Source organism: Myripristis murdjan, chromosome 9 (genome assembly GCF_902150065.1).
Source record: "Myripristis murdjan chromosome 9, fMyrMur1.1, whole genome shotgun sequence".
In the NCBI taxonomy this organism is placed as follows: Eukaryota; Metazoa; Chordata; class Actinopteri; order Holocentriformes; family Holocentridae; genus Myripristis; species Myripristis murdjan.
The window spans coordinates 15503001-15527082 of NC_043988.1; the positions used below are offsets into that span (position 1 = coordinate 15503001).

The 24082-nt window shown below is 43.4% G+C and overlaps 1 protein-coding gene across 13 annotated transcripts in view; it reads left to right on the plus strand.

The window, feature by feature from the left end:
* The first annotated feature begins 2766 nt into the window (after positions 1 to 2766).
* Positions 2767 to 24082, plus strand: part of mef2cb (myocyte enhancer factor 2cb) — a 66484-nt gene continuing 45168 nt past the window's right edge. For all 13 annotated transcript variants that reach the window (XM_030060243.1, XM_030060246.1, XM_030060241.1 and 10 more), the window contains exon 1: positions 2767 to 3030. The gene's annotated coding sequence lies outside the window, so the exon portion shown is untranslated. The remainder of the gene's footprint in view (positions 3031 to 24082) is intronic.

The window sequence follows — 24082 nt, forward strand, 5'->3', positions numbered from 1 at the left end:
CCAAAATGACAGATTACATCTAGTAATCAATCATGAATTTTATTCTGCTCTGAAACGCAGAAATCATGTGTATTCATGTGTGGATATACACCCTAATGCCATCGATATCTGCCATGTAGCATTCATGGGCTCACTGTGTCTAACAGGCTATACAGCGTATTGATCATTAGGGAGGTTTGAGGGGCAGAGGAAACGCTATTAAAGATTAAAGGGTCAGGTGATGGTGAAGGTGGGATCCCGAGTCATCAGACACCAACGGGTTCAGTTACAAGCTGAAATGCCCGCCCGTCAAGCAGATTAGCCAGCTTGATTTATTTATTAACTGATTTCATGTCCCGCCCTTTCCTTCTCTGACTGGCTGGACACGGTGCTTGTACTTCACCGATGAACATCCAAGTGAAGGAAAGATTAGGGTGCTCCTTGGTTTTTTCCTGTGTGTCACACAATAGTGACAGGCATGCACTGTAATGCAAAGCTAAGAAAGTGTATTATAGAAAGTGCTTTTCTATATCCAGGAACGATACTTGTCTGCATTTTGGGAAAAAAAAAAAAAAGTTTACTGTGAAAGTTGGATTGATATATTGGTTTAGCAATATATGTGGCCAGCATTGGTTTCACTGGTCATTATTATCTGCTGCCAGTATGATGGAGGTAAGGATATAATTTTTACTCCACAGCTCACAAGTGTCACTTTGTAAAACCTGTAATGAAACCTGCTTCTCCCTCAACAAACTGCTGACCCACCTGTGAGTTTGATTGTTATGGGTTTAATTGAAACTTTAATGTCCTGCGATGGTCTCAATCAGTGTTTTTCAAAGTGAGGTCAATAGATCCCAAGGGGACCTTAATGGCTTCCAGGGGCTTCTCAGCCAAATAAGGAATAGTTTAATTTAACTTCATATAATTTAATCCACAAGAAATTACCACACACTCACAAAAAAACACATAATTATTTTAATGTTTTAATCTCACAGCTTTGAATCTATTTGTCACTTCTTAAGTATGGAATTTAAACACTTAAATAACTGGCCAAACACAAACCAAAGTATCTGTTCATATAAGGGTCCCTGGGACACACTTGTTTGAAAAGGGAATACGCGACTTAATGAAAGTCAACTTGGGGGATTGTAACATGAAAAGTTTGAAAACCCCTTTCTAAATGCTATTTAAGAGTTTTTTTCCCACTTTTTTCACTGTGTCAATAATACAGTTATAGGGGGAACAGTGAATACTTGTAACTTTTTGAAATTGTTTTACATGAAAATGGTCGCATGATCTGCACACAATTATGGCTTTCCAGAAATATTGATACTGGCCTTCAAAAAGCCACATCAGGCAAAACGTAATATTAAGTATAATATATATATTATACTTAATATTGCGCTATGAGGTACCCATGGTCCCTGAGTGTGAGAACTGATGACATATTAGAGGGTAATAATCCTCATTCAAGACAGACATTCAAGAAACTGATAAAGTACCCATATAATGTGGATATAACAGCGCTGCTGTATTACAAGGCCTATCTGGGAGACATCTCAGCTCAGAAAACCATTGCACTGTCTGCCTGTGTCTTATCTGAAGTGGCAAACTTGCTGTTCTAATTGTTATCTTCACACTAATAGAGTGGATGTTTTGAAATCATTTGGTTGGATGGATAAAGGCTTGGTAATTTCCCCATGCTTACTGTCTGTGTCAGGGCTTATCTGCTGGAGATAGCTGGGTCCTGGGGAATGATTGGCAGCTGGAGGTGGATGGTAGTTTGTGGTGACTGAGAAAAGAGACTTTTCTCACGGAGGTGCTTGTCATGCTGCAAAGGCATGGAGGCAATCTGTTGACACTGATTTTATTTGGAATTTGGTAAACAAGATTTGCGGGTTGATTATAATTCTAGCATCATTACACTGTAAAAAATACCCAACTTGACTCATTTAGTCTGATGAGTTCTCTTTTTTTCTTTTTTTGTCAGTAGGGTGGGATAATTCAACTTTTTCCCCAAAGCAGATCAACTTTGTTTCAATTATTTTCCTCAAGTGACATGTTCTCGATACAAGTGGAGTGATGTGCCTTATTCTGTCTTGGATCAAACTGATATAAATTTCTAGAAATGTAATACTTGAAACAAGTGAAAGTGCATCGGAAAGTGCAGTTATCTCATCTTACTGACAGTGAGAAAACAGCTCAGACGGCAATGGATTTAGGTGTCTAGGCGGCTGCAGATGTTTAACGTGCTCTCCCTTGGTTTATTAGTTAAAGCACATATTCTCCATAATCCTCCTCTAGCGGTCCTCTCAGAGCAGTTAATTGTGCGTCCACTATCGAGGTTCGCGATAATAATGCATTAAGAGCCGTGCCTCTTTCATTAAAGTAGAGTTGGGAAATGTGAGCCCGCCCCCTTTCAGGGGTTTAAAAAAAAACGATTATTTCTCCTCGCACTGGGAGAGGAGAGGGTTTAGGGAAAGACTCGGTCAGGATTGTGGGAAGGAACAGAAACAGCCGCTCAACATCACCATCAGCTCCAGACGTCCAGCAGCACCGCCACCTCCACCGCTCCACCGGGTCCGTCTCCGCTCACCGGCACCTCGCAGGGAGAAGAGGCGAAGCGCCCTCGCCTTCTGGAGAGACACTTTTCCGACCAGACACAGACAGAGAGAGAGAGAGAGAGAGAGAGAGAGAGAGAGAGAGAGACACACACACACACACACACACAGAGAGAGAGAGAGAGAGAGAGAGAGAGAGAGAGAGAGAGAGAGAGAGAGAGAGAGAGAGAGAGAGAGAGAGAGAGAGAGAGAGAGAGAGAGTAGTTCTTGATGACATTATAGAGACTCACACCACATACTGTAGGTTACTTTTTTCCCCTCCCGGCGACGTCCTCTGCTGAGTTGCGCTCCTGGATTTAAGTGCGTCTTGGCGAAGTCCGTCCCCATCAGCCAGCGGCTTCAACCTTCCTGTCATTCGGCTGGACCAAACCGGGAGGACTGCTTGTAACCTCTCTCACTTCACCCGGAGAAAGATTTCACGCGAAAATAAGTAAGTAACGCGCTACACCACCTGCCACTTACTCCCCCAAATATATAAACACCAGACACGTTGCATCTCGATGGAAAATATCCGATGAGCTTTATTTATTGTCTAACAGAGGGAACTCGAGGGCTACCTCCCTCAACAAAGTACAGTAACTGCGCTTATTGATTTGTTGTGACCCTGATCAACTTATCTCTATGACAACTCTGCCATATAATTACACCCTGGCATCAAATGACCGTTTATAGTCTATTAGGACAGTCAAGGTCTGACTCGTAGTTTACTGTCTTACTGTTGTTTCGACCTTGTAGTCGCTTTCTCGTGTCCACATGCAGGCTCACAGTCCCAGCGCTACTGAATAGGCTCCTCTCCTTAATATAGGATAGCCTTAATAATATACTCTGCTCTTCGCTACGGGGTGGCATTGGAAAAGTTACACTGTAGTATAAGATGTAGTGGCAGGCTGCGTAATTTATAACATTATTCCTGTTAAATAACCCGAGTGGAAATTTAGGAACTCAATTCATCAAAGTAGGAAATCAACAATTTCAGGTAGTTATAAGGACACTCATTTTTTGATAATTAGTTTCAATAAGGCAAGGGTTATTATAGGGAGAGCTATTGCATGGTGTTATGATAAACATTTTAAGTGAATTTAATCTACTTTTGGGGTGGTAGTTTACACGTAGGTGCACTATTTGAACTATATGCATAATTCAAGTTTTCAGTGCATTTCCAGTAACCTAGTGCACCAGGTATTTTGTATTAAACTGGCCTTGATAGCCCCTGCTTTTAGAAATATTTCTGAAGTGAAAGCTTAGCTTATTGCCAAATATTTAATATTTTCCAACACACAGTGCACTATATAGTGTAGTGTAATCTATATGTGAACATAATTTCATGCTGACTGGAGACACACTGATAATAAGTGTTGTAAATCAAGGCTTTGTCTGGAGCCTTTTCTAGGCTGATGGAGGTTAGGCGTGTTCCAGCTGAATCCCAGTCATTTTCATCTCTGTGACTTTGTGACTGAAGTTGTTTAGCCTAATTGTACTACAGGGAGATTGATATATTTATGTGGTCAGTTAAGTGCAGTCTCTGGTGTCTCATTTAAACCTGTTGCAGTGAGAAGATTAATAATGACACCTTAATTAACCTGTGGCAACTTGCACTGGTTGCAGCTTTAGACATGAAAATTGTTTTGTTTGTTTTATGGTCCAAATGCAGATTCCAGGCCTATTTATTATAGGTACAGATGAAGCATGGATTGTTGCAATATTTAAAATTGGACAGTACACCTCGCTTTATTTGTGACCAATTGTACAAGAGGCCAGACTTTGTGCATTTAACTCAGGCTTCTCGATTAGAGCATATAAAATATACGACCCATGTAATTTTGAATAATTGACTAAAGTTCATTAACAATTTTTATCATGTCTAACAAATAAGTGAGAAGACTGTCTATGTCTGTTAAATATCCATAAGAACTTTTAAAAAATCGTATTAAGGTAGGGATTGTTGAAGTTTCCACAAATTAATTAAATTTGTAATTATAATCACAGTACATTTTGACATCTCTAAGAGCTAATGTAGATTTGAAATGAGGCATATCAGCAGGGCATTTTGAGGGCACTCTGGAAAAGTACAGACAATTTTTAAGTGGCACGGTGTTGCTGCCTACAACATCTGCTTAACTAGTGACTGAAAATCCTCCTGTATAGGTTTGCCTGATTGACTTCTTAACAAGTTCCTCAAATTTGAAAATGTATGTATTATATAGACAATATTTCAGCTGGATATTATCATCTAGTGCACTGTACATTACCCGATTTTTACGGTCCTTTATGTGGCTCTCTATTAGTTGCTTATTCGTGAAATAAATTTTGCGAACCCTATAAAAAGATTTTACACATTGCCTTCTCTCATTTGCCCATCGTCAATGAAGTTGTTCTGTGTGGCCTGTCTGGCCTGTTGCTCTCTTGGGATTTAGCGTTAGGTTAATCCGCTCAGAGGAAGGTGAGCGCTCGCATGTGGACCCACGATTACACACAGAGGACTCTCTTAGCCAAGATTACAGAGCCCCTGCACACACACACACACACACACACACACATACACAGGCACACACACACACACACACACACACACAGGCAAACATGCAGACACGCAAATGCACACACAAATGCACAGACAAAACCTTAGTCTCTCTTTCTCTCTCTCTCTCTCTTCTTCTCTCTAATTTTCTGTCATGCACTCACACACACCACACATATACACATGCACACACACACACACACACACACACACACACACACACACACACGCACACACACACATGCACCGACACCCACGCTCTATCTGGCCTGCACTGCTTTGTTTCTCTTATTCTTGTAAGACCTGTCCCTCTTGAGAAATCTTTTGGGATTTTGGCCGCTGATTCACAAAACCAACAGTGACAACACACTCTTACCCTTCTCACAGAGAGGGATTAGAAGGTCACGTGTCTCTGTGATTGGCCAGGGCATTGAGCCGATTGTCAGGGCACTTTGCTGTACACCAGGGGCTCAGTAAAGCTTTAGTTAAGTGAAGGGAAGGGACGCGTTGTGTGCCAGGGTCAAGGTTTTGCCGTTTCTTAAAGTAAAAAAAAAAAAAAAAAAAAAAAAAAAACTTCAGACAAAGATGGCGTGGGAGGGACTGTTGCCAGTATCTTTAATCATAAATTTTTAATTTAATGCACATACATATGTGGATTCTTAGATTTTTCTCATGGGCTGAGACATAGGACCAGAGAGAGAGTAAGCTTGTCTGAGTGCATGTAGTCAGATTATGGGATCTGTCGTAGGTTTGCTGTAAAATGTGTGCCATTAAGTTTGCATCTCAAAGAAAAAAAAAAAAACAAGAAGGGGAAAAGTATACCACAGTGCTGCTACTTCTGACCGTAGATATTTTACACTGTACATAAGGCACATTTCTCGATTCACTCCTTATGGAAAACCAAATCTGTGAAAACATTATTCTTAATGGAAACATCAGAAGCATTTACGTTTAAGCAAATAATCTAATAGCCTCTTTTGCTATGCTTTAAAGTTTTTTTTCACTAATGGTTTCAGATGTTTTGGAAGGGGTTTGCAGAGTTTGCTCAGTTAAACATCAGGTAAAACGCTCTCATTTGCAGATTGCAGTTTGGCAAGATCTGGTGGTAGATACTGAAGTACTGTAATTGGACTTCATGCCCTTTGGCTCAAACAAGAGAGTAATATAAGAAGTAATTCTAGAGAATCATATTTATCTCATATATCGGGAGCCCATAATATCTTACACCGTCGAGAGACATGCTTGTATACTGTAAATGATCTGGTCTATTTTGGTTTCAGTATACTCTCATATAAATGCTATGGAGCACGTGAAAAATTCAAAGACGATACACTGCAAGATAGGCTCTCTCTTGCCTTTTTTAGGGAATTTATCAGACACAAATAGTGTGAAAGTGTGAAAGCGTTTTTGCTTAGAGTAACTATTCTCTTGTCTGTGTATGAGCAGATGCAAATACTTAGGTTTTATGGTAACTTAAGGGCTTGTTGCAGTCTCAACTCTTGTTTATTGTGTGTGGCAGGTGTTCCCTCTGCTGCTGCATGGGAGGAAAACTCCTTTTTGTTAAAAAAAAGAATTTCCATACATTTTTATAGTACTAATGAAAAGCATCAGGCTCGACCTCACCATGTGTTTATTTACTCGTTCCGAACAGATCCCTCTTTCATTGTCCTAACTGTTGTGCATGTTAGAGATTTTTACCCTTGTGTTTCTTTGCATTGGGAGAACCGCCTGTGTAGCTTCATAAGAGCTGCAATTACTCATGAAACTTAAGAAATAATCCCAAGTAAATAACACAGTCCTTGAATGGTTTATGGTGGATTTGAATGCATATATTTGAATATGTCCTGGTTTTTGCATAATGATGCAAAGTCTTCTTCTGTCTCTATCTAGTAATTAGCGGTGACGTTCAGCAACTTTCTCTGTGCGCTGTAAGTGGATGGGGGTGTATGGGGTTTGTTCACTGGGGTGTTAAAGATCACAGAGGAATATATCAGCCTTTGATGTTTAATTGTATTGTAAAACACATTTTAGAATATTTCTGCATAAAGTAGACTTCTGGCTGTGCTGTGCCTTGTGTTTGCTGTTTCTTTGTGTGTTTGTCTGTCAGTGTGCTGTGTGTCTGGGAGGTTTGTGTGTGTGTGTGTGTGTGTGTGTGTGTGTTCAAGTTTGCGTCTTGTCTCTGGCTGTCTGTTTGCGTGTCGGAATGTTTGTGCTTTTGTGTTTGTCTGAGTTTTGTGAGGTTGTTGTTGGTGTGTATTCAAATGAAAATGCGTGTATTTCTTTCTTTTTTTTCTTTTATTCTCACACAGAAGAGGGTAGGATTTGATGTCTGGGACGATGGAGCAGTCTGGAAAACAGTGTCAGTGTGAAGGCTGAAAAGACAAACTGAGAAGACAGATGCATAGACAGAGAGAGACAGAAAGAGGCAGATAGAGAATGTAGACATAAAATGAATACAGCCGAGGTTGAGTGAAGAGCAGAGCAAGAGAACGGCTGGCCTGTGATCAGCTAACCTTCGTTACAGAGTGATGTCTCAGTGATGTAATGCTTAACGGTCACTGGACTAGATGAACAGGACGTCCTGCCTCCTTCTTCCTGTTTCCTGTTTCCTGCCCCGGCCTGTTGGTCATTTCGACAGCAGTCGCCTGCTGGGTGGTCTTCGCTCAGCACTGCCGACCACACAATCATATCATCAGCCGCAGCCCACCTAAAGAGACACCTAAAGCACCTCGCCATGCCTGAGGCCTTCTCCCCGAAATATTTGGATAGGGAGAGCCCTGGAAGGCGAGAGGGCTGGTGGAGAGCAGGGAGCAGAGGACTGGGGATGATAAGAGCAAGAGAAACATTTAGAGAAGAACAGAGGTTGTATTCTTTTGCCTAAACATTGTGAATGTCATAGCGTAGAGACTGGTAATTATGTGCAGTTCTTTTCCTTAAAATGAGCTGACGTGATTAAATTTTCTGTGCACAGCATTTGCACATCGGTGACAAAGTTTATTAACTCAACCAACAGGCACTTCAGTTGCTTTTCTGTGAGATTTTTCATTTTTATTTGATATCAATCGAGCACAGACAGAATCCACGCAGCTGTCCCGCACCTAGCCGAGTCTCTAATGCCAAATACAGTGTGCATCTGTATTTCCTGTCCTAAACAAGTTGTGCAATAAAATTGGAATTAACTGGGGATCCTTTTTGCTTAAAGTTAGAGGTGTGAATTTTAGGGGCTTTCGCGGAGGGTTGGAGCTGTTTGCTGTCCATGTACATAAACTTGGTGATTTGAAGGCATGTTCCATGATAAAACACAGTACCTGACCTGTGCGTGGTGAGGGGTAACTTTTCTCCCACCAAATATATTTTCAGAGAGAACCCCACCACCGCCACCACCTTTCACCATCTGCCTTTGGTGTGGCAAACATTTGGACGCCGCCCAATGACCAAAAAAAAAAAAAAAAAAAAAAAAAAAAGAGGTGTATAGAGGGAGAGCGTGAGAGAGAGAGAGAAAAAAATGTAGAAATATTTTCCAGTGGCTGTAATTTATCTTTGTCACGGCTGCAACATAGCCGAGTCATTCTGCAACAGAGTCCGGTGAGACGCACAGAGGTAGCTCTGTGCCTTGGCCTCACACAAGCTCACATCCATCTGAAACCCCTCGCTCACTCGGCTGCCACAATCTCCGCCGCTGCTGCCACTGCTCCCCATCCACGCTGCCGAGCCGAGCCTCATACCGCCCCGCCGAAGCTATCGGGTATTTTTAGCAGATCTTGTGTTCACGACAGATTCAGAGGAATAGGGACTCAAATTTTACCCGGTCAGGCTTTTGTGTGATGTTGTTCTTGAAACGAAACGTTGTTGCACTACATTTCCTCTAATAGACAGCGCAACTGATATATCCGTCTCTTTGCTCTGCTCCAGTGAGGAACATTACAGCATTAAACACGATCCTTATTTTACAGCAGAGCCACTATTTTTTTTTTTTTTTTTTTTTTTTTTTTTTGGGTATAGCCTCCAACATCAGGAAGTTCCCTGTTAAGCTCTGAGGGGACCGTGCTGTTGAAAACGCTGTTAGCGCTGTCTGAGTCGAGAAAAAGCTTTATAGGAATCCATGGTCAGGGCTCCCCTCTTCCGCAGAGCACACAGCTTAACCAGTCTGTGTCCTGCCAAAGTCCACACCAGTGTTCCTTTCCACTGTCATCTGTGCCATTCCCAGACCAAGGGCCAGCCTGCAGAATGTGGAGCACAGGCCTGGCTCGAGTACTTACAGTGCTTGGCCCTAAAAAAAAAAAAAAATGTCAGGAGAGAGGAAGACAAAGAAATGTGTAAAAATGAGAGGAGTAGAGAGAAAGATTCAGTCAGAGGGTAGAGGAAAAAATGTAAAGATAGAGCGCAGAAGTCTGCATAAAATGTATAATCAACTTATTTAGTTGTGCTCATCAGTTAATTGCTTTTGCTATTAGCAGAGCCCTAAAATGTGTAATCCTACCTGTGAGAATGGTGATGAAAAAAATAAATTGGCCATGTAGTGAATTTCTCTTACATGTTAACTGGAACTTGAGAGAGTTTTAGGGATGTTTTGTTTTTGTTCACATAATAACATACAGAGTATCAAGTGTCACATGGGTAGAGAGGGGCAAAGTGAGAAAAAAAAAAAAAAAAAAAAAAACTCCTCACCCCCCCCCCTCTCTCCGTCCATTTTTTTAAACAATTTTTCGGGCCTGGCTCCTTTTGTACTGTGATGTATGGCTTTTCCTACAGTGGCTCTTCCAAAGTGCAGCTCGTGATGTCATTAATTTTATTCATACTTTATGGATGCTCTGTCTGGAAAAAGCAAAGGGGAGAAAGGGAGAGGGACGATGTGAGGAGAGCGAGAGAAAGAGAGAGACAGGGAGAGAGCAAGAGAAAGAGAGAGAGAGAGGGAGAGAGAGAGAGAGAGAGGGAGAGAAGTGATGGTGTTGCGGAAGGAGATTTTCAGTGCAGTTGCATGTATAATGAATGAGGGGGCACTTTGTTTGAAACTCCAGCCCGGCGCTTCACTTCAAGGTTTGCTGGGCAGAGTGGGGCCTTGTGATCTCACACCAGCCACTTTCTGGGCCCTGCCAATAGATGCTTTCACCTGGCACTGTGGTTCGACCCAGTGGAAAAACAAATAACCTTGTGTGTGTGTGTGTGTGTGTGAGAGAGTGAGAGAGAGAGGGAGAGAGAGGGAGAGAGAGCATGCATGTGTACTGACAATGGAAGGGTTGGGTGGAAAGGGTGAGGAGCGGGTGAGAGAGGAAAGAGGTGAGGAGCGCGGAGAGGAGAGTTTGTATAACAGCAGCGGTGCAATGACGCCCAGACGATACCGAGGAGAATACTGGCACCCAGCCCACACTTCCTAAATAGTGCTCTCTACAGAAATAGCTCAGCCTTGATATTGACTTTTGTCTGCAGGGTGTATGTGTGTGTGTGTGTGTGTGTGTGTGTGTGTGTGCGTTTGAGTGTTCGCACATGAGGGAAAGAGAGAGAGAAAGAGATAGATAAAAAGAGAGAGAGGTGAGTTCATTGTCTAGCTAGGAGTTTTTCACTTTTTCAGCCTCTGTTGCACTGTTCATTTTTTGTATGCAGGTCTTTGTGTGGTGGAAATCTGTGTTTCTGTGCTCTCTTATAGTTTGTGTGTTGTGTGTGACCCTGCATGTGTGTGTGTAAGGAAGTGAGAGGGCGAGAGAGAGAGGGAGACAGAGAGAGAGAGAGAGGGAGAGACCTTTATTATTTGGGATAAAAAAGGCCTCCGTCTTATTTTTGGCCCGCTGCTGGACTCATGGTTTTATAAATAGCAGAGAAAGTGTGGGGGATACCTGTCGTGGCTCAAGCCTCCCTCCACCAGAGCCTCCACGTCACATGTATCCAGCAGTGGCCCACTCGCTGTCCGGGCTGTGACAGAGCAGACCCCTCGGGGGCCTAGCGGACAGGATGGGGCTCGCATCGAGGATGTGAGAAAATCAGTCCCTGGAGTAACACACAAAAGACCTTCCAGTTTAGCATGAGCAGCCTCTGCTGACACTGTCAGGTTTTGGTAAAGCAAGGGTAAAGTAGCTGCATGTTAATTTGTTTTTACAAATCCTGAGTCCTCGTCCAAGGCTGTAAGACTGTCAAGATGGCAACATAATAGAATTGCCTCAGCATGAGGTCTGTATTTTTCTGACACTTAGTCTATGAGTGTAAGGTCAAAGGGTGATTTTCTCTCCTCTTTGCCATCTGTATGCCGAGGTGTCGTGTTAATTTCATTTCTTCGTCTCAGACATGTGCCATGTGAACAGCACTTAGAGTGTTAACTTTGTCTCGTTGCCTCCCTGCTATACACTGTTTCCCTCACACTTTGCTCTCACTTATGAGATGAGCTGGCTCCCTGTTTTCAAGGGTAGTGAGAGCTCTGAAATGAGAGAACAAACTTTCGCTTTACTGATAATGATACGTTTGAGGGTAAATTTGAGTTATTGTAGGCTCTTGATAGTTTAGTAACCCAGTAATTATTATTATTACTATTACTATTGTTGTTGGTGGTGGTGTTGTTGTTAATAATAATGATATTAATAATAAATATATTTTTTAAATGATCCAGGGTCAAACTTAAATTTGTTAATAATTTATTTACCCAGGCTCACAGTCTCCATGATAGTTATTCATATTAACCTTTACTCTCTAGCCTTATTCCAGAGGCTCCTGCTTCTGTGTTCCTCCATCAAACCATCTAAGTACTGGGTTATAAATCCTTTTCAGCTCCCTGAGATGTTCTCTTGTAGTTAAACTGTGACCCAACCCGCCCATTTGAGTCTATTGAGCAGAAAGTGGCGAGACAATATACAGTAATTGTATTATACACAAGTGTCAGTCCTGCAGCATCCTTTCCTGGGATATTGTCCACCTTCTAAATGAGTGGCACTCTGCATCTTTGCCCTCATAATAGTTGTCTCTTAATCATATTGAGGGAGAGAGAGAGAGAGAGAGAGAAATGGACAGCTTTACTGCCCTTGCTGGACTGTCTCTTTACACAAGGAAAAGAGAAATCATTTTTTTCCGATGTGCTTTTTTCCCCTCTCTGTGAAGGGAATTGTGCTGCCTGTTATTAATGTGCTTTTGACAGCTTAATTTGATAAGCGGGGCTACTTGTTAAAGAAGCCTAGGATTGTTCTCATAGAAAGAACACGCTTCCCCCCCCCACCACCACCACCCCACCCCACCCCCATGTTCTTCAAAATGCTGCCGCACAGTCTGTCGATGACCCAGTTCTGAGAGATGGTCGAAAACAAGGAAGAGCAGTGCAAAATCCACAGGGAGAAGGAAGGAGAGAAGGAGAGAGAGGGGAGAGAGAGAGGGAGAGACGGCGAGAGAGAGAGAAAGATAGAGCGAGAGGGGATACTATAAGTAAGAAAGGCACTTGTGGGAAGTTAACTCAAATCCATTTCTTTCTTCTCTCTTCTTCCTCCCGCCTCCCTCCTCCTCCCTCTCCTCCTCCTCCTCCTGCGCTGAGCAGCCTACCTTCCCGGGCTCCTCTTCCCTGTAGCCTAATCGGAAGAGAAATGCTGGGAACGATAACGGGGATTAGCTTCCGATGCTCGCTAGCTCCCCTTGGTTAAGTACACGTGTAATGAGTTGTTTATTTGGGATAATGCACAGTAGGCGCAGCTGAAGCCCAGAGCTGCCCTCACCTCCCTCCTCCTCCACTCACACACACTGTAGAAATGTGTATATAACTGTCTGAGCACATTGAGTCCAACTAGTCATACATGCAAAACGCACATGTGCGTACAGTGTGCTCATACACACATGTGCGCAGGTATTGGCAAACACATACACACGTTACACGCGCACAAATTCCCACACACAGCTGTAATGCAGGTCACTTGCTGCGCAGGGTTGGTCAGAGGGAGAGAGGGAAGTTGGAGGAGTTTGAGAGGAGGCGGGTGGGTTGTGTGTGTGTGTGTGTAGGGTGGGAAGAGGTTGGGGGGGGTGCTGTGTAATGTTCTCAGACCATTCCTTGGGTCATAAGGCCTGGGGATTTTTCTCAGGGTGAGGAGAAGAAGAAAAAAAAGCCAGTGATATGAGAAAAAATGAAGGGAAGGAAGAGAGAGAAGGAAAAGAGATATGTTGTGCCCACTAGTGTGTGTGTGTGTGCGAGTGAGTGTGTGAGTGAGTGTGCGCGTGCCTGGTGTGCGTGTGCAAGTTTTGTGTGTGTGTGTGTGTATATATGAAGTGGAAAAAGCTGTTGCCTTGTGGAGGGGACGTGCTCTGCTATCATTAGCTGGGGGGGTAGGAGGGGGCAGGCGAGGTTATGTGAACGGTGCAGCTGTGCTCGCAGCAGAGGGATTTGTGTGTGTGTGTGTGTGTGTGTGTGTGTGCGTGTGTGTGTGTGTGTGTGTGTGGTGGTGGTGGGGGGACTCCAAGCAGCCAGGTCCTTCACTGAACCACCAGCTTTCCAACGTAGAGCAGAAGAGAAAAATACAACTGAGCAGCAGCAAGCCTTGTGAACCAAACACACTCACACACACACACACACACACACACACACACACACTCGTCCCTCCATCCCCCACTCCATCTTCACTCCTCCGCTCCTCCACTCTAGCCCTTTACTTCCCAAATAGGAAAAATAAATAAATAACGATTGATGCTTGATGGCCAGGATAAGAGCACAAAAGGAGAGGAAGAGGAGGAAAAAAAGCAACAGTCATGATTTATATATACTGGAAGACTTTCTGTGGGCCAGTCACAGTTTTCTTTGCCATTTTTATCTCTGGCATCAGTCAGAACAGCTTTCATTCACTTGGAGAATGGTAATCAGGATGTCAACAACAGCAACAACAATAATAATAACAATCATAATGATAATAATGAGAAGGAGAAAAATAATAGGGCAGACAATAATGTTTATTTCCAAAGAGCTGAATTAGAGATACAGAATCATTATTTAATTTATCTGAAGTTTTTTCTTTTGTTTTGTTTTTTGTTTTTTTCTTTTTTCTTTTTTTTTTTTTTCCAGGGGATTTCCCCATGACTTGATGTAAGATTCCAAATCAGTCAAATTTGTTTAAAGCTTCCTCCCCGCCTCTCTTGTTTTGCCGGCTGAAAGAGTTGAAGCCCACATAGCGCAGAATGGCACGGCAGACGAAGGCCCAAACTTGCCTGTCAGCCTGTGTGATCACTTTCGCTGTAGAGAGACGAGGCAGAGGCGGCTGAGAGACGACAGAACACAGAATGGTATCGCCGTGCACTGCTAATGCATTCAGCCTGCCACCGTATCCAACAACAAGGCACAATATCACACAACTCACTTCACAAGATGTTCCTACAACAACAACATCAACAATAACAGACATATAAATGCACAGACACACACACACACACACATCAGTAGCACACAACGGGCATGCACACATGCATAAACAACCACATGCGGCATGTTAAAAACCAACCATGAGGAACAAGAATTTTGAAAGCAAACAAACAAGTCAGAATGTAAGCAACTTGTTTGAAACTTTGTGACAGAGAAATGAAACAAAAGTGAAAACACCTTTTGTTTTATGAGAGAGGGAGCTAAATTGCTGTGGTGCACCAGACGGTCATATTTTCAGACCAAAAAGGAGTAGTGAAAAAGGAAAAAAAAAAAAAAAAAAAAAAGATGTGGCCCGACAGATTTTAGCAAAACTGTGAACTACGTCAAGCACAATGGTGTGCACTTTGCTAATAATAGCACCCGGTCAAACAACGGTGGTGTTTTTGGCAAAAGGGGTCATCTTTGTGTGATGCAGCCACATACAGAGAACTGAGGCGCTCTGCCAAGGCTTGTAGCTTCACAGCAGTAATTTAATATTTGTTTGTCTCTATTATTTTATTCTCTCGCTCTTGCCTCTGCTGTCTCTCTCCGTCTTGCTCGTGGGGGTTAAGTAACAGTAAGCTTTATCAGATCACTGGGGCTGAGGTCTCTTTCAAACCTCTCTTTGCCATCTTGATTTTGTGCAGCTGTGCAGACTCTTTAATCATACGCTATCTTTTTTCACTCGCCCTTCCCCTCCTCCCCTCCCTTCTTCTCGTCCTCCCTCCTCCCTTAACATATGTTAATTGGCTGCTTTCTGTGACAAATTACGAGCGCTCGCTTTGATGAGGTCGGGTTGTGATGGTGCGGGGAGTGGAGTACAGTGGAGCTGCCAGACCCTCGCCGGTTCCCCCTTAACCACTCCAAACAGGAGCGCGGCACCCAGCCGATGACTAATGAGAGGCTTGGACTGGGTCTGGCCCTACTCTGGCCTTGGTGGGGCCACTCCCCTAAACAGAGGCTGATCTGTAGGTACTGTATGCCGCCACACGCCCTCCTCACTCCATACAACCTTTCTCCTCATCCACCCCACCACCAGTGCTCCTCTGGGAACTGTAAAGCACTGTCAAAGTGTAAGAGTGCTGGCTACTGTGCTTAAAGATTCATATTTTCAAAGCTCTTTTACGGTACCTTGAATGTGCTATGCATCTCCTTTTACTATAAGGAGCGGGAAAAAAAATATATACTTTGAAACAGCTTGATCAATTCTAAGTTTCAGTGTTTTCCTTTTTTTTTCCTTTATTGCATTAAGCTGAGCGAATTTGGCTCGAAACAATGCAAAAGGAGAGCATAAATTATAGATGCGGGGCATACAACTTGTGTCTCAAGTTTACATGTGTGTGTGCGCGTCTGTGGTGGAGAGACACTGACTGGAAACATTACACCAGCCTTGCTTAAACAAACACTAACAGTGGAACAATCTCTGTTTAATGATGCGCAGCGTCAACAGGGCAACAATGCGCACCAATAATCAGCACAATCAGCTTGTGGTGAGCAGAAAAAAGAAGAGAAAACCTGACATCATGCAAGAAGGATTTGCGCTTTTTTTTCTTAAAGCACTGGGTGGCTATTGGGAAGGGAGGGGGGTGTCAGTCTCTAACTCTTTCCCTTTATTCATCTAGTCTACCCTCTTACCTCTCCTACCCATCTCCTCTTTTGCTCTGTGTCTCTTCTCTCCCTCCCTCTCTCTCTTACTCTCTCTCTCTCTCTGTCACAATCCCTCTCTCTCCCTTCTCTACGATCTAGGTTACTCGGTTTCCTAGCGGAGCACAGGGACCGGAGGAGAGGAAAAAAAAAAAAAAAACACAGAAGGTCGAATCTATGAAGGACATCCTTGTTGAAGTGTGCAACCTTCTACTTCTCTGCAAATTACCCACACGCTGTGCAGACTCAATACAAAGCTGAGGCACTTACTTCAGCTCAGCAAGGCTGTGGCCATGAGATGTAATTCTGTTTAAGTGTCACAGAAACAGGGAGAAGCAAATGTTGTGTAGAGGGGTACACTGTTTTGTTCCATGGGTGCTCCCATGCGTGTACACCTGAACCCACCCAGTGCAATAGAGTGACACTGGTCATGATCAATGCCTTTTATTGATTTATTTGCCTCCTACCTTGAGACACTCTCGTCCCCTCTCCTCGCATAGGGAACATGTGTCTTAACAGTGAAAGAGAGAGGTGGGATCACAGAGGCTAACACGATGAGCACCTCACTAGTGCACTCCCTGTGTGTTGCGAATAGCACATTATGTCTGTTTTTTTCTTTCCTTGTTCTTTTTTTGCCTCTTTCCCGTCTTGTCAGGCCCAATATTTGCATGCTATTGTCGTAACTACAAAAATAATGAGTTCACGTAATAGTATCACTGCGGTCTCCAAATGTGCTGATGAGGCGAGACCAGAAGAAATTGTAAATTCCACAACTTCCCTGTAGATCTGTCAGTCTTCTCATGCTCGCAATACTTACTTACAGCAAAGGCCTGAAAAAGGAAAATCAGTGTAGTTACCCCTTCCTATAACCGAGTATGCAAAACAGACAACAGCACATGGGCAAGCACGCACATACGCCCACCCGGATTTACCCGCGCAGGCAGACACGCAAACTCGCATGCACGCCCACGTGAAAAGGTGACAAAAGGAGCCCTGCGATGAGAAATGGGAAGTAAGCTGGCGCCCGCATGGTTGCATGAGGGTTAGCCATGTTAGCATTAGCCTGCGGGCCTTAATTGAGGCCAGGAGGGAGCATTTAATAATTGCTGTCAGAAGATCAAATTTAATTCTCCTCTCTTCACAGCCACCACTGCTGTAGGGTAGAGTGAAACAAATTGTCATCAGAGATTTCTAAATGAACAAAGCTTTTAATTAGGGTGATTAGAATGCTGTGGCAAAGAAAGAGAGTTAAGGGCGAGGGGGGCGCGTGTGATGAAATCATCAGTGAATCGTCTAACCATGTTGTCTGGTGTTGATGTAGTGTGGTAGGAGGGGTGGGGGGCGGTGAGCTGAGGGCACGCGACTACTGGGAAGTTTGATGTATTTGAATATAAGGCTGTGCAGCCCAGCACCTAGCCCTTACCCTCAATTTGAAAACCCCTGACACACACATGCACACACACACACAGACACACATACATGCGTGCTTATATTCTAACACACACATACACACACACACTCACATTGGAGAACATTGCTAACATCCTGAGACATTGTCATACTTGGCAGGGAACATAATTGGGTGAATATGTCAGTGCTTTGTGTGTTCTTAGTGACATGACTCCCGGCTGTTCCTGTGGGGGCTGGGTCCTCATTGAAGGGTTTATACTGTAATTCCGCTGCATCGGTTCCCTTGTTCATTATTTTTCCCTCCTTTTTTTTTTTTTCCATGTATTGTATGAAATATGTCTCATAAATTGCGTCGGTTGATGTGATTTGGTAAATAAGCTGTACAGATCATGGGGAATGCCTATCTGTTCACATGGAGGTGCACTTTATTGGTGCATGTGTGTGTGTGTGTGTGTGTGTGTGTGGGTGACTGGAAGGGTATGTGGGTGTACACGCGACCACTGATGTGTGTGTGCGTTCATTTTCAGTTCCAGTCCTTCGGTGTCAGCATCTGTGTGGTGGTTGGTTACACCTGGGCCCTGAAGTGTACGTGGCAACATGTGAACTGAGACAGCGGTTAACACGCGCTTTGGAAAACATGACGTCCAGCAGGCCTTTGTAGAAGACTGTACAAAGGCTAGAAACAGGCTTGAAAGTTTTTTGAGAGAGAGAGAGAGAGAGGGAGAGAGAGAGAGAGAAGTGAAAGAAAAGGATGTTGCCATATTGATTAAGTGAAATGAAAGTAAATGAAAGTTGACTTGTGTGTGTTAAAGCATGGCTCGCATTCATCACCGCTTTCCACGGCGCATAAATGGTAAACAAACAAAAAAAACAAACAAACAAAAAAACAAATAAAACGCATCACTACCTCTCATTTTTCCTCCTGCCCACCTCCTCTTCCTACATGCACCTTGTACTGCACTGCCTTTAATGAGTGTCTTTATTTATTTATTTATTTATTTACTGTCTGTAGTCATTTCTATCTCTGCTTGACTCGAAAATGTCCATCGCCCCTCCTTTTGCTCATACCATGGAAAGACTGAATGCTCTCAATGGTGATTCATTCCAGCCTTTCCGGGGCCTCTCCAAATTGTGACTCGCCCTCACTTCTGCTTTTTCTTCTCTTCTCCTTTTTTTTTTTTTTTTTTTTTTTTCTTCTGATACCTCTTTTTCCACTTTGGCACAAGGGTGTGTGTGTGTGGCAGGTCTGTCACTGCAGTCCTCTAACTCCTTTTTTACTTATGTTTATCTGTTTAGCACTTAAGCTACTGTCACAATAACAATAACAATAATAATAATAATAAAGGCAGCTGACAGGGACGGGGAAAGCCTTTTTTAGCTGTTTTGGCTACTCTCGCTCTCTCTCCGTCTGTCCGTCTAGCTTTGGCTCACTTTCACATGTGCCCTCTTGCTTGTCTGCCTTTGGCCAGGCAGCTGCAGCTTTACAGCCCTTGGCCTCCTTTCAAAGGGGAGGTTGACGCATTGTGTCAAGTCCCTTCGTCCTTGGGGAAGTCAGCAATGGGCTATGGAAAGATGGCTCTCACCTGTCTCCATGCTGGCTCTGACGGATGGTTACCTGTCTCCATTGCAGCTCTCATGGCCCCAAGGCCCCTGTTTGCTGGTGCTGAGTGAGAACCGCAGCTGCCCAAACGAACAGCTTCATCTCCCTACCTTACCCCTCATTATACTTCCCTAATGCAATTATATCACAGCACAAAAGTTGGCAAAACTGCATTTTTTGCCACAAGAACATAAACAATAAACGCCTAAAGCTGATTAAATTGGTGTACCAATCCATTACCCCAAAGCCATACAACATCTAGGATTTCTATCCAACAAGAACTAATTATGTAGGATTTTTTTTTTTTTCTCTTGGAACACACTACTGCGATTAGAGATGACCCCACTGGGTAGAAAATGGATTTCCTTTGGTCCTGTAATAGAATATTGCAAAGACATAGCAGGGTAGTAGGAATTACATCTTCAGCTCCATTTATTAGAGAAAGTACACAAATGGTAGGCAAATTAATTCAACAGTGTAAGATGTTTGACAATTCCCTTGTATTACAAATTTGGTAAGAGTTCTTCTCTGACTGGATGAAAAAAAAATACAAATCTAAATATTTTTAGACTGCATTAAAAATGAAAAGCTGACACATCAGAAGCAAATTTAGACACATCATCTTCCCTGTATTATCGCTCCTGTTTTTTTTTTTTGTGTGTGTGTGTGTGTGTGTGTGTGAGTGTGTCTTTTTATGCCCTTTGAAGACAGGTGTTATTTTCTCCAACAACTGCTCTTTCAGTGGGAGAGATGCAGTTTCGTTTAGAAATGTTCAGCCGTTTTCCAGCTGATTGCTGTAGGGGTGGAGGACAACCATTGCAGCTGAGGTACTGAAAGGATGGCCTGTAATGCCTAAATGAAAATTCCTCTCTCAAAGCTAATGCTTTAATTTTGTATTGCACCACTCACACTACAAGGCCCGATTCACCAGAAATATTCGAACAAAACATAAGCTTCCTGCAAAAGTCAAAGTTGCAGATAGAGTCACTTTTAGTATTGTGATTTTTCATTAAAATGGCTATTTTTGTTGGAATAAAAAATGTCTTGCACTTTGAAGAAAAGTGTTTTTGTTCTGTTTTTTTTTTTTTTTTTAAATGTTGCTCAGTCAAGATTTCACAGTTGCAGAGTGCCCTTCAGCATCATATAAACCCCCCCCAAAAATATTTTTGCTTTTGATTTATTATAGCTGAAACCTATTTGTGCATTTGCTCTTAATATGCATAGGGATCTCCATGTATTGTATACAGTATATGGCCATATTAAATTCCCATATTAGAAACATGTTAAAATTTAGCACATTTTCATATATGGACATAGAATACTGCTACATATATCACAAATCCATGTTTTTCCTTGATTTTTCTCAGCTGCCACTGTCTTATAGATATGACAATCTCATATGGCTGCACATGTATTAATATATAAGGACAATATGTTGTGTTCATATATGCACACAAGTTAAACATGTAGGGTATGTTCAACATATGTGCTCTACTCACACAGTATAAAACCGAATCCAGAGGGGGGCATATATGTTCAGTTAATATGACTATGCTGTGTTTGTAAGATATGCCAACATTTCTCTGGCATATACGCTCTTATTTTTCTGTATGATTTGTCATATAAAGGCAAAGAATACAGAGCCATAATTTAAGGAACGGAATCATAAAACGATCTCCCGAAGTTTCTGTTTATCTTTCCTCTCCTTGTCTTCTGGTGCTTGAGATATTAGGGAAGAGTGTTGAGTTTTGATTCCCAATTTATGCTCTGTGGACAGACTGATTTAGGGAAGGAAGCACCTTTAGCACCTCTGATTGTCTGCTTGCTGCTGATGTCACATCCTTCCGCTGAGCTGGCTCTGTGTGTGTGTATGTGTGTGTGTGTGTGTGTGTGTGTTTCCTGTCTCTCCGTCCTCCCAAGACCCCAGGGCATGGCTGTTGGATGGGGAGTACAAGAGAGGGAACAGTGCTGCTAGAGTCTCATTAGTATGAAAATCAATCAGTTTTAAGTCGAGGAATTGGTAGAACTCGGCCTTGTGAGGAATTGAGAGCTCGTCTTATAGCACTTGAGCTGCTACTTATAACGATACACTTTGTTCCATAGTGTCAGTCACACTTATGAGCGCTTGACAGAGTGTATAAAACTTATGCCAACCACTGGCTCAGCTTCCTCCTCATCAATAGACAGGTGTCTCAGTTCTAAGGGACATCGAGATTGGAAATAGAATACATGTGAAACAATCTCTGTCTCGCTAATGATCCAGCTAAACCATGAGCTAATAGAGAGAGACAGGTGAAGACATATTCCTCAGCACACACATAAGCACACACACACACACACCACACACACACACACACATACACACACATACACCGCAGCCTCTCAATTTCAAGTTTAGCGAGAACGCATGGGGAGGGGGGAAAAAAAAGGAATGAACACATTATACGATGATCCACTGCTATCACCCTAATCCCCAGATGTACATGTTGCTAATCTCTTTAGCCGCTAACATGTTAAATTAGCCCTAATATCTGCCATGATTCAGAGCTGTAGAGACCCACCTACGCGTGGGCTACCGCCCAGGTTTAGGTCACTCTTCTTCCCCGGCGCTCGTAAAGGATGCAGACATTAGGGGTGGGGGTGGGAGGGGGGGGAGGGTGCGGGGCGGCAGTGATAGCCATTCGTCACCCTGCCTATCTCGCTCTGACAGATGGGGAGTGCTGCGTGCCACATAGAGGAGTCACTGCCTGTAATGACATTAGAGGCACAATGAGACCTGATACACACTTTTCTGTTACCCTCCTGCCTGGCCATCCGCTCGCTCCTCCACCTCATTCTCCTCTTCTCCTCTTCTCGTCGCTGCTGGTGTATCTCCATCCATCCTTACAGGAGAGATCAAGTGCTGTATACTTGTCTCTCTACCTCAAAAGCACAAACACACACACACACACACACACTCTTCACACAGACCGGTGCACACACACACACACATACAGAAGAACTCACGGAAGGAGCAAAAAACAAAAACAACAACAAAAAAAAAAAACAACTTAATGTTCTCAGGATTAAGAGGGAGAAAAAAACCCTCCACATGACAGAAAGTGCACGAGGAAAAAAAAAAAACAGAGCCGTGTCTATGTGCTTGCATTCAGATTGTATTTGGAAAACTGTATTAAAGCTACTTCTTTTTTCTTCATCCTCCTCTTAAAGGAAATGGGAGTTTATTTAAAAAAGAGAGAGCGTTTATTTAATGTACCATACACCTCCTAAAAGGTTTACTTACTGCAGTGTAATATGTTATTTCAAATCCTCACAACCACATTTCCTAGGAGGATAGGGGATACTGGCGTTATATATTTTTTTTCAGGACACATGCTATTACCAAATGTGTTGCAGATGTACCATGAGCCGAGGCTGCGCTGCCGAGGTGGGGTTTCTTGGAAAAACATCGCCAATCCTGTCATGATAAATCACCTTCCCCAATTTGCTATAACATGTAGAATTAGGATTCGAGGAAATATCGGTGTCAGCAGAATCGCGCTCTTGTAGTATTTACAGCCGCGGTACTTTTGCTTTTATTTTGTCCCTCACAATTCTCTGAATGTTGAAATAATGAGAAGATGGTGTGCAACTCTTGTTCTTGGAACTGAAGAGCATTTTGCATTCCTATTTCCCATGTGTCCTGCCTGCTCACTAATAAAACCCGTTGCTTTGCGCCATGCAGCTGTCTCTCAAAGTGACAAATTTGTCCTGAGCGTGAGTCAAGGTAAAGTTCCTCTTTTTGCCGCCGCCCCCCCCACTCTCCTTTGATACACTGGTGTCGTCTTCACAGTGTCTGTCCTCAATAACAAAGCCACATTAACAAGCACCCTACAGATCGTCTATTAGAATGTGAAAAAGTGCCATGTGCTGTATATTAGTTTTTAGTGACTAAACACTTGGGAGAGAGGCGACCTAGAATCAAGCCTTGTGGTGCACTGAGTGTGTATGTTCTCATCGTCCTCTCAGCTCCACTTCTGAGAGAGAGAGGGAGAGAGAGAGGGAGAGAGAGAGAGAGAGCGAGAGAGAGAGAGAGAATGCTCATTAGATCTATGTGCTGAATCGCTGCTCTCTCTCTCTCTCTCCATCTCGACTGTCCTCCCCCCACCCTTCATCCCCCTCTCCCTCTCCCTCTCCCTCTCTCTCTCTCTCTCTCTCTCTCCCTCCGTCCGTCTGCTTAACAGATGGGAGGGTCGTGGGTACAGCGCTTCCCCTCCCCCTGGAGAGGCCTGGTGCCTGTTCAAAAGATCCCTCTTTCTGCTTCCTTCCATTTCCCTCTCTTCTCTCAATTTCTCTGTTTCCCTCCACTCTGCTCTATTTCGCTCTCTCTCCCATTGTCACCTCTCCAAGTCAAAGCACCGGGAGTTGGGACATTGGTTGAGATATAAAACAAGCAGGAGGAGCAGCCGGTTCTCCCTCTGTCTGCTCGGTGACAGTGTGCTCTCTGACCTCAGCAGTGACCCCCCCCCTCTCTCAGCTTCCTTCCAGTTACTGGTATGAATCTATAGGCATACCATTAGTCAGACTGAGCAGAGGAGATAAAGAGAGAAACATGACATCTTTATGCTCTGTTCTCCTCTCTCCACACTGCGTTCCCTCTCTCCCTGCGCCTTACTTTGGGATTAGTAAATTGGCTTAGTACATTAAAGCTTGTTAGTTTTTTCTCCCCGCGCTGTCTTTCTTCCTCTTTGTCTCTCTTTCTGTGCCTTTTCGTTTTCTCTCCTCGTTTCTCGCCTCACCTCAATTGCCCTCTCAAGGTCAGGTGTCGGTGTCACGCTCTTGCCAAAAAATGCTTTTTTTGGCAGCGGATTGCCGCTCCGTGTCGCCTGACCATGTGCGCGTCGCTCGCTGCATTTCCCTCTGTGTTGCCGTCTTTGGCGTCACAGGGCCAAATTGGATTGAGCGGTTCAGTGGTAATCGGTTAA